General features: G+C 53.0%; 1 long non-coding RNA gene across 2 annotated transcripts; it reads left to right on the top strand.

Annotated features, from left to right (window-relative positions):
- Positions 1 to 369: 369 nt before the first annotated feature.
- LOC306650566 lies at positions 370 to 3193 on the top strand. 2 transcript variants are annotated; one of them, XR_013760963.1, is made up of 4 exons: positions 370 to 594; positions 1527 to 1613; positions 1728 to 1826; positions 2625 to 3193. It is a non-coding gene; the product is annotated as an uncharacterized lncRNA (long non-coding RNA). The 2 variants fall into 2 exon arrangements; XR_013760964.1 differs by having other exon boundaries at positions 1731 to 1826.
- Positions 3194 to 10429: the final 7236 nt, after the last annotated feature.

Below are 10429 nucleotides of genomic sequence, written 5' to 3' on the forward strand. Positions count from 1 at the left end.
CCCAGCCTCCCGCAGACCCGGGCTTGGGAGAAGGCGGTGGGCGTCACTCTGTGCCCCTGTGTCGACCTCCATGCTGGCTGGGTCTCTTGGAGGGAGGAGAGGGGCTCACAGGAGCACAAGCCGGGGCGGCCGAGAGCAGGTCATGGTGGGACAGAGAGCTTTCAAAACAGCTGCCCGGAAAATGTGGAAGCGAATTTCTGCCCTTGAGAAGGTTGGGGGCGAGTGGCTCACGTAACACGTGAAAACCGACTGGGTTTCCGTAACTCTGTCGTCTTGTGTGGTAACGTGGTCACTCCAGTAAGCGGTTGGGCAACGCAGCTCACGCAGCAGGCACAGCGCTCTGCCCGGCCAGCGTTTGAGGATGCTCCTGGTACGCGGCCAGCGTCGTGGTGGAATGTCACAGGGCGTGAGAGCAGGGGGCTGCCCGACCTGCCTCGACCCCATCGGAAGCCCAGACCTTCCAGAACTGTCTGCCACACTTTAGCCCCTACCAGTGCTGATTGGGAATTGCATCGTCATTATGTTCAAGATGAGGAAATGGACACAGAGGAGCCACGTGACCTGCTCGCTTCCTAGTCACCGCCACAGCTGACGGTGAACCCAGGCGGCGGCCAGGAAGCTTCTCCTCTGGCATCTCCCTGGCACGGGTTGAGTTAGGCCCGAGCTGGGTCCCAGGGGCTTGTTCTCTGGCTGGGCTCCTGGTTGACAAGGAAACGCTGTTGGGATGAAAGGGCACGTTTCCCGAGAAGGTCTGCCTTTCCCCGGGGGCTCTGCGGCTCCCACGGTTCACGGGTTTGTGGCCAAGATTTGTCTTTCCTTGTGGTTCACAGGACTCAGAGTAGGGAAGGGACAGAAGGCACAGGAGGCTCCAGCCGCCCCCAGAGCCTCGGGATCATGGGATACGGGAGGGGCCCATTCTAGAGAAATCTGGCCTAGGCCAGGCAGGGGCAGGGGTGCCCGCCCGCGATCCCCGCAGCTCGAGGATCCTGAGTTCAAAGTTCTGGTGGGATTTTGTCAAGCAACTTAGGGAGACCCTGTCTCTAAATAAAAAACAAAAGGGGCCTCAGTGGTAGAGCGCTTACCTGGCACCTGTGAGGCCCTGGGTTCGATCCTCGGCACTGCATAAAATTAAATGTATTGTGTCCACCTGCAATTAAAGAAAATAGTTTTAAAAAAATGGGGGCTGGGGCTCAATGGTTAATCACCCCTGGGTTCAGTCCTCAGTAAGAAAATTTTAAAAAATAAAGGAATTTGGGCCAAGAAAGTTCATTTTCATTTTTTTATTTTTAAATCAATTCCCGTATTCATTTATTATCATTGTTTTATACTGCAGGATTGAACCCAGGGGCACTTAACCGCTGAGCCACATCCCCAGTCCCTTTTATGTTTTATTTTGAGACAGGGTCTCAATAAGTTGCTTATGATCTTGCTAAGTTGCTGAGGCTGGCTTTGAACTTGTGGTCCTCCTGTCTCAGTCTCCCCAGCCTCTGGAATCACAGGCTTTTGTTTTTTAATTGTCAAAACAGGATTTCCTCGTGTTGCCCAGGCTGGCCTCAAACTCCTGGCCTCAAGCTGTCCTCCAACTTCAGCCTCCCGAGTAGCTGAGATGACAAGTGCGTGCCACCCCTGGCTCCACTCTTCATATTCTTAAAGGTTGTATCAGATCCAAATCATCAAATCTAAAAAATGCATGTTTTCCATTTCCATTTCTCTCTTTTCATCTTAAGCAGATACTTTTCTCTTCCACTGAAAGATGGTCTTAAAGGTCGATTTGCAGAGATTATACCAGTTTGCCTGGGCGGCTGTAATGAAGTACCACCGACTGGGTGAGTTTGTTTCTCACAGTGCTGGGGGCCAAGTCCATTATCAAGCTGCTGCAGGTCTGGCTGCTCTGGAGCCTCTCTCCTGGCTTGCAGGCGGCTAGCCACCTTCCCCCTGTGTCCTCACATGGCCTTCCTCTCTGCTCAGCTGCCCTGGGGTCAGATTTCCGCTTCCGATAAGCACATTGGAATTAACCCCCCTCCCCAGGGACCCTAATCCAATTCCAGCCTAATCACCTAATCATTTTAACTTAATCACCTTTTTGAAGGCTCTCTGCAAATCCTTCTTAGTCTCTGGGGTGGGGCCAGCCCTGTGACCTCTCTTAACCTTCCTGACCTCTTTAAATACATTCAGGCCTGCTGCGCCAGGGACTTCCACAGGTGCACCTCGGGGTGGCGAAGACACCCTGAACAAGCTCTGGCCGGGCTCCTTTGAGCTCTTATTTTATCATGTCCTAGACTGTGAGCTTCGTGCTCCTGCTTGTAGAATCCAGCTCCAGCAGGAACCCTGTGGAGCCAGCAGAGAGGAGTTCTCGCTCTGGAGACCTGGCCAGTCCCCACCCTCCACGTGTGGTGTCTGGTCACCCTGGCCCCCCTCAGCAGAAATCCTCTGGAGCGGTCAAGCCGGATTCCCCTTGGGGCCTGAAGTCTCGGAGATTTCCACCTTGAGCCCACCCTGCCCCACGACTGTGCATCCTGGGCTTCCTGCCTGCTGCCTTCAGAGACAGCCCAGCCCTACGCAGAGGTCACTCCTCCCCGCTGTCGTTGTGGAATAACATCTGTCTTCGTCTCTTTACCTTCCAGCCAGGACATAACCAGCCCACAACAGGGCAGGTGAAAGAGCACACGCCTGCGGACCTCTCCACCGGAGGAGAGAATCCGTCTGCCGACTGACAAGGGCGTATCCACCTCTTTGTCCTCAGCCCTTCTCAGGGCACAGCTCGACCTTCCCAATCAAGGTGAGTGACAACCCGCCCCTCATCTGCTGCCCAGCATTTGAGACAGGCTCCCTTGACCCTGCTGCTGACCCAGCCCCTCCAACCCAGTGTGGCACGTGCAGTTGGGCAGAAGCAGAGGCAGAATGGGGACTCTGGGGCCATCAGTCATGTTTGAATTCTCCCCTGCTGTCAGATTGCAGATAAGGAACTTGTGCTCTCAGGCTTGTTTCCTGTGTATAAAGTGGGGGTGTTTTGTGACGAGGACAAAAGAAGCGAAGACAAGCCACACCGCTGGCACATCGCTGCCCTCAGCAACTCATCTGCTCTCATTGTTGAAGAGCGTCAAGCCAGTGCCTGAAACTGACAGGCAAGGAATCCAGAGCGTGGTCCCCTCCTGGGGACAGCTGACACCACGCTCCATAAACCCCTTCTTCATTTCAGGCGGCTTGTCCTTTGTGTGAGCAATGGCCCGAAGAGTCCCCTCCAGGTCATGGCAGGTAGTGGAAGGGCTTCTACACTTAAAAATCTGTATCATCGTTTTGCAGTGCTATGATGAAATACCTGAGACCGTACCCACAGAGAAAGAGGTGGTTATGGGCGTGGATGGGGATCTGGGGCTCTAACTACTGAGCTACATCCCCTGCTCTTTCCTTTTCTGGAGACAGGGCCCCGCTGATTGGCTGAGGCTGGCCTGGACTTTGCGACGCTTCTGCCTCCGTCTCTTGAGTCACGGGTTACAGGTGTGCCCCTCCATGCCTGGCCTGAGAGGAGCTTCCTTAGCTCACCATTTCCGAGGTGAAAGTGCAGGACCCCGCTTGTCTGGACTAATTCTAGGTGGCATCATGGTAGGGACCAGTGGGAGAGGGGAAATCGCCCCGCGAGGCACCAGAGGCCCCTCTCGCCCGGAGCACCCTCTCCAGGAGGGAGTCCCACAGAAGTCCTTGGTGCCGAGGCCAGCTCCCCCGGACCCAAGGGCTCCTCACCTCTTACAGGTCCCACCGCCTCTCCACGTGGCCACACTGGGGACCACGTTTCCAACATAAGAACTTTTAGGGGACAAACCACACCCAAACCATCGGACTGTCCATCGGACTATCTCAAAGAACGCTCAGGGCAAAGAAATGAGAAGGTGCACTGCCCCCGTCTCCTTCCCGTATTAAAGATGGTGCTGGTGGTTGTCGCCAGCACCCTCTGACGCTCAGCCTGAGTTACGGCTCACCCAAAGCTGAGGAAGAGCTCACTCCCAGACGCGACGCTGTGGCCTCGGCTCGCCGGTCCCTCCAACACGGGGCCGCTCTTCTCTTTTCAAACTTGAAGCCGTTGCTTTGTTCCCTTGGGCTTCCATTGAGAAACGAGCGGCTCCTTAATTATCTTCTTGATTGCAGAACGGATGACGTCTCACTGCATTATCACAGCCGGTGCGTCAACCGGAAGGGGCCTCGCTGGTCAGAACCAAGGGTCACGCTGTCTTCTTTGTATCTCCTCTGTCAGGAAAAGCTCTCTCCCCCGAGAAGCATCCTAACTCCCCCATCGCATTTATCCAGCTTATTAATCCTCCTGGGTTCGGTGCTGCATTGTGAGAGGTGTGGATGTAATTTCAGCAGAAATGTCATCTGGAAGCCAGACGTGATGGCGCGTGCCTACGATCCAGCCACCTGGGAGACTGAGACAGGACTACAAACACTAGGCCAGCCTGGGCAACTTGGTGAGACCCTGTCTCAAAGTATTGAGGACTGGGGATACAGCTCAGTGGTAAAGCACCCCTGGGTTCACAATACCAAAAAACAAACAAACAACATAAACAAAAAATGTCATCTCTCCCCCGTGCTATAGCAGCAGGCCTGAACACTTATACACAGGTTTCCCGTCAAATAACAGGGTTTAAGAGAAGCACTGTAAGCTGGACATTCGTTGCTATGACAAAATGCCTAAGGAAAACAACTTAAAGGTGGAAAGATGTATTTTGGTCTCTGATTTGGGGAGTTTCTGTCCCTGGTTATTTGGACTATTGCCTGGGCTTGTGGTGAGGCCGGACATCAGGGCAGAGGGGGTGCAGTAGAGCTGGGGGGCCACCTCCGGGCAGCCAGGGACAGGATATAGCCCCCAAGGGCTTGCTGCCGCGGACCTACTCCTTCAGCTAGGTCCGTTCCGCTGTAAACCATCAGCGGATTCATCCTCAAGATCCAGGCACTTCCCCAAAGCCCCACCTCGGACGGCGGCTGCACTGGGGACACAGCCTTCAGCGCACGAACCTTTGGGGACATCCAAGATCCGAACCGTAGCACGCTGGTTCCTTTCCCTCATGATCCACGTGCAATTGGAAATCTCTTGCGGATTAGAAGGGATGTGAAATCTGCCATTATGTTCAGGTCTCAGACTTTCCTGAACATTCTCTGGATGAGCCAAGTTCTGGGCACGGTCACTTGAAGTGCAGATTAAGCTGACCCCAGCTTTGTCTCCTTTTCCTTAGTTTTCAGATTTTCGGAAGCTGATTCACGGGGTCATCTTTAAGGGTCTCGCTGATTAGCAGCTGGCCTTTCGAAATGCTGCAGAATAGAGGGAAAAGCCCAACCTCTGTGCTCCTTCTGCCCAAGCGTGTCAGGGTGTTTTGACTTCTAGTACCTTCTGATGAGTGAAGAAGAGACGCAGTCTGTGTTGGAGGCAGGATGGCTTACTGTTTCTTTCATTTCTCCCTAAAATGCCTGGCTCCCTCTTGTGAGCTCACGGGGGTTCTTAAAGGTCTTTTCAAAACGGCAAAGGCTTAGCCTTTCTCCTCCTGTTAACAAAAGCCGCCTCTTCTGCTTGCTTTTGCTGCCCCCCTTCAATAGAACTTGTTCTGTGAAAGCAGCAAAGAGAGAATAATTTATTTTTAGGAGACACACCTTGGAATGAATTACTGCCAAATCCCACACAATCATAAAACAGAAGCACTTCAATGAATTCAGTACAATAAAACAAAGCGAGCCCATCAAAATGAACGTCCACCCGTGGGGGCAGGGTCACCGCTTAAGGAGGGAGGAGGACACCCACTTCTAGGTGGCCCGTGGGGCAGGGCAGGGTCGAGGGCTGGGTCCAGGCAAGCATTCTGCTGTGGCGGCAGGTATTTCTTCAATGGAGACTGTGGTTGAAGATATTTTTGCTTTTTTGTAAGGGGGCATCTCTTAAATGAATGTGAGGTCCTCCGAGGTAGGAAATCGCTAGAGGAAAGGCAGCCTGATTGGATGTGACATCATGGCGCTCATTAGTCATCACCGATGGCATGGATAACGAGGAGCAGGGGCCGGAAGAGCAGGTGACCAGAGGCCTAGCTGTAGTGGAGGGGCACGGGCCTATTCAGGGCAGCCAGGCAACCACCACCTGTTGACCAGAGGCCTAGCCGTAGTGGAGGGGCACGGGCCTATTCAGGGCAGCCAGGCAACCACCGCCTGCTGACCAGAGGCCTAGCCGTAGTGGAGGGGCACGGGCCTATTCAGGGCAGGCAGGCGTCCACCGCCTGCTGACCAGAGGCCTAGCCGTAGTGGAGGGGCACGGGCCTATTCAGGGCAGGCAGGCGTCCACCGCCTGCTGACCAGAGGCCTAGCCGTAGTGGAGGGGCACGGGCCTATTCAGGGCAGGCAGGCGTCCACCGCCTGCTGACCAGAGGCCTAGCCGTAGTGGAGGGGCACGGGCCTATTCAGGGCAGGCAGGCGACCACCGCCTGCTGACCAGAGGCCTAGCCGTAGTGGAGGGGCACGGGCCTATTCAGGGCAGGCAGGCGTCCACCGCCTGCTGACCAGAGGCCTAGCCGTAGTGGAGGGGCACGGGCCTATTCAGGGCAGGCAGGCGTCCACCGCCTGCTGACCAGAGGCCTAGCTGTAGTGGAGGGGCACGGGCCTATTCAGGGCAGGCAGGCGACCGCCGCCTGCTGACCAGAGGCCTAGCCGTAGTGGAGGGGCACGGGCCTATTCAGGGCAGGCAGGCGACCACCGCCTGCTGACCAGAGGCCTAGCTGTAGTGGAGGGGCACGGGCCTATTCAGGGCAGCCAGGCGACCGCCGCCTGTCTTCCCTGGCACTGTCGGGGTTGCAGGATTGCGTAGGGAAGGGACAGAAGGGGCGCAAGAAGTCTGCAGAGCCACGCAGTCCTGGTCCAAGGGTGGCCGGTGGGCAGCCCCGCGGGAGGCCGAGGAGCCCCGCCGGCCATGTGAGAGTTGCCGTTGTCGGGGTTTATCCTGGGACACCTGCGGGCCGGGCGAAGCGTCCGTGCTTTAGCAAGGGCGGCCTCTAGGTCCCTGCTAGGGCAGGACCTGGGCGAGTCCCGCCTGCTCTTCCCTGGGTGCTCCCCTTCTGCTTTGAGGTGTGGCTCCCGCCTCGGGGCCATCTGCAAACGCTGTGCAGAATCCGTGCCCACGCGGGTCCACCTGGGGAGCCTCAGAGAGGAGAGGACACCCTTGCCAGAGGGGATGCTGTTAGCTTGTGATGTGACTCTTCTGGAACTTGTTGAAGCCTAAGGCAAAACCCCACGACTGCAAACAACCTTGAACAGAACTCCAAGTCGCAAGGAGTTTCTCCGACTCTCTTCAGAGAGGAAAGGAAGACGTGGCGTGGGAAACTGTCACGCTGAGGGTGCTTTTCCTGGATTTGGATCCTTCCTAGTCTCACCACTCGACGGGCTAAGCCACTCTGGGCCTCTCGTGTCTCTCTTGTGAGATGGAAATATCACACTGACCTCTCCGAGTTGGGCATGTACAGCTCGTTACAAACCTGGCGTTCTGAATGTTCCCTCTGACCAGGACATCAACCCGTCTTGGCCACCAGCCGTAGGCCATCAGGCACAGGGCTAGCAGAATGCAGCGAGTCCCCCGTGGCGGTCCTCTGAGGATAGCAGCCTGTCTTTGCCTCTTGTAGTGACCACACTGTTATGGTTTGAATGTGAGGTGCCTCCCTAAAGCTCAGGGTGAGCCAATGCAGGAAGGTGGACTGATCCCTGATGGGGTTAACTGGGTGGTAACTGAGTGGCAGGTGTGGCTGGAGGAGGTGGACCTGGGGCGTGGCTGTGGGTATATATTTGTATCTGGAGAGTGGAGTCTCTGCTTCCTGATGATGTGAGCTGCTTCCCTCCGCCACGCTCTCCCGCCATGATGTCCAGCCTCACCTGGAGACCCGAGGAATGGAGCCGGCCTTCTGTGGACTGAGACCTCTGAAACCATGAGCCCTCAAATCAACCTTCCTCCTCTATGACTGTGCTGGTCGGATCATTTAGTCACAGCAGCGAAAAAAAAAAAAAAAGCTAACTAAAACACACACAGGACTCTACGCTTTCAAAATTGAATAACTGCATCTCTTTTTTTCAATATACGTGCAGGAGGGTATATTCTGACATATTGTACACACATGGGGTGCAACCATTTCAATTTTGATCCCATTCCTGGAAGTGACACTGGTCATGTATTTATACGTAAGTATCGGAAAGTGACGTCTGATTGATTCCACTGTCTTTCCTGGTCTCATTCCCCTCCCTTCTCCATTTAGGATGATGTTGGCCTTGGGCTCAGCATAGATAACTTTTACAATGTTGAGGTTTGTTCCTACTGTTCCTAGTTTCTCTAGTGTTTTGATCATGAAGAGGTGCTGTATTTCATCAAATGCTTTTTCTGCATCTATTGGGATGATCATATGATTATTGTTTTTAAGTCTATTGATGTGATGAGTTACATTTATTGATTTTTGGATGTTCAACTAAGCCTGCATCCCTGGGATGAACCCCACTTGATCATGGTGCACTATCTTTTTAATATGTTTTTATGAGATTTGCCAGAATTTTATTAAGAATTTTTACATCTGTATTCATGAGGGATGTTGGTCTGAGGCTTTCTTTTTTTGGTTTTGTGATACTAGGGTGATACTAGCTTCACAGAATGAATTTGGAAGGGTTCCTTTCTTAGCAACCAGCTGTGACCAAGTTTTTTGTTACTTGAATTATAAACCCCAGTTGGACCTAGGTTGAATTTTTGCGTGGATACTAAAGGAGATCGTTCACTACTTGGAGTTCTGTTTGCTGTTGCAGAGTCAGTCACAGGTTTTGCTTTAGGTCAAATTTTTGGTTCCCCAGCAATTACCAGAATAATGCCATCACCTTAAACTGTCCCCTCCAGGAAGGGTGTCTGTGTTTAGCAGATAAAATGCAAGATGCCTAATTCAACTTGAATGGCAGGTCAACAAGGAATGGTACTTTAGCATAAGTATGTCCCCAACACTTCATGGGACCTACTTATGCAGAAGCTGAAACTATCAGAGTGGAAACTGCACTGAAGGCACCTAGACCAGCCACCGCCTGGCTGAGCCTCGCCCGATCAGCAGGTACGCAGAACACAGCTACAGTCCCGCCATATTATCTCCCACGGCGCCTGTTTTGTAGGAAAGGCCTCAGTATCTCAGGGAATTCTGTAGGCACAACGGAAAGGAAAACACAAACGTCATACCCCAAACCTGCTGCTGGTGGTGCAACGTCGAGGACGTGACATTTCCCTGTGTGGCCGCTGCAGCTGGCTGCCACCGTCCGGCCTACCCAGAGTGGGGTACCTCTTGTCACTAGCCCCTGGAAAGATCCAAAGTTGAAATTCCAAGTATAGCTTCCACTGAATGACTATCATTTCAAACCATCGTTAACTCAAAAAAAAAAGAAGAAAAATCCTAACTTGAACGATTGTATGGTTGGGGACTGCCCATACTTTAAAGTTACTCCATTCAAAATTCATATTGCAGTGAGTGACCGGGATTTGGTCTGGCAGCCCCATCTCAGGCCCTGGGCCCGGCTGAGAGGTCCCTTCCGTATACTCTGAGAAGCTCCAAGAGGCCGCAGAGCCCCGTGCTGAGGGACAGAGGATCACGGGGGAGGCCACAGGCATCCTCAGAATGGGACAGAACTGGGCTGCTTCAGGCAGGAGCTGGCTGGTCAGGAGGGACCTGGAGCCGCCCCTCTTGGCATGGGGTCCCCAGAGCAGGGCTGTTTCCGCACGTGAGGACTGACCACTGGAAGCCATGTGCCCGAGCCACGTGCCCCAGTTACAGATTCAGCAACGACCGGCAGCCAGTGGTAGCCCAGGCCTCCTCCTGGGTGAGCTCAGGGGGACCATATTAATTTGAGTATGAACTCAACACCCACTGATCATATTTCAAAGCTCTTTGCAATCAATTAAAACTGATGCTCTCTTATATATACGCTCTCCTGAATTTCCTGTATACACCAGCCTTTGATTTTAATTCTCTATTGTTTTCTGGTTGAGAATTAATCAGCACTGTTTAGCTTAGGAGCTGGGAGGGGCTGTTCAATGTTTTCAGGTAAGTCCTCCCTAAATCCTTGCTGTCAGAACAATAGTTATTACTTTCGTCACGATTTGTTTCTAAGATCTTTGGATTTGGCTTCCATATAATTTGAATCTTCAGTTGTAAATTGAGTCTGTGATGTTGTTTTTCAAATGCCGTTTTGGAGATGGATTATTAAATGTTATATGGGGAAATGTTTCGAGCGGGTTATTAGTTTATCCCATTTGCTAAATATCAATTCAGGGTCATAAACACGATAATGCAGAGGGAAGAATTTCAAGAACTCTCGGTGATTTTGATTGTCTAACACATAACAGAGCCACCACAGAGCAGAGCACATATAAGAAAATTACAGACATTATTGGTTA

This window comes from Sciurus vulgaris (genome assembly GCF_902686455.1).
Source record: "Sciurus vulgaris genome assembly, chromosome: 19".
In the NCBI taxonomy this organism is placed as follows: Eukaryota; Metazoa; Chordata; class Mammalia; order Rodentia; family Sciuridae; genus Sciurus; species Sciurus vulgaris.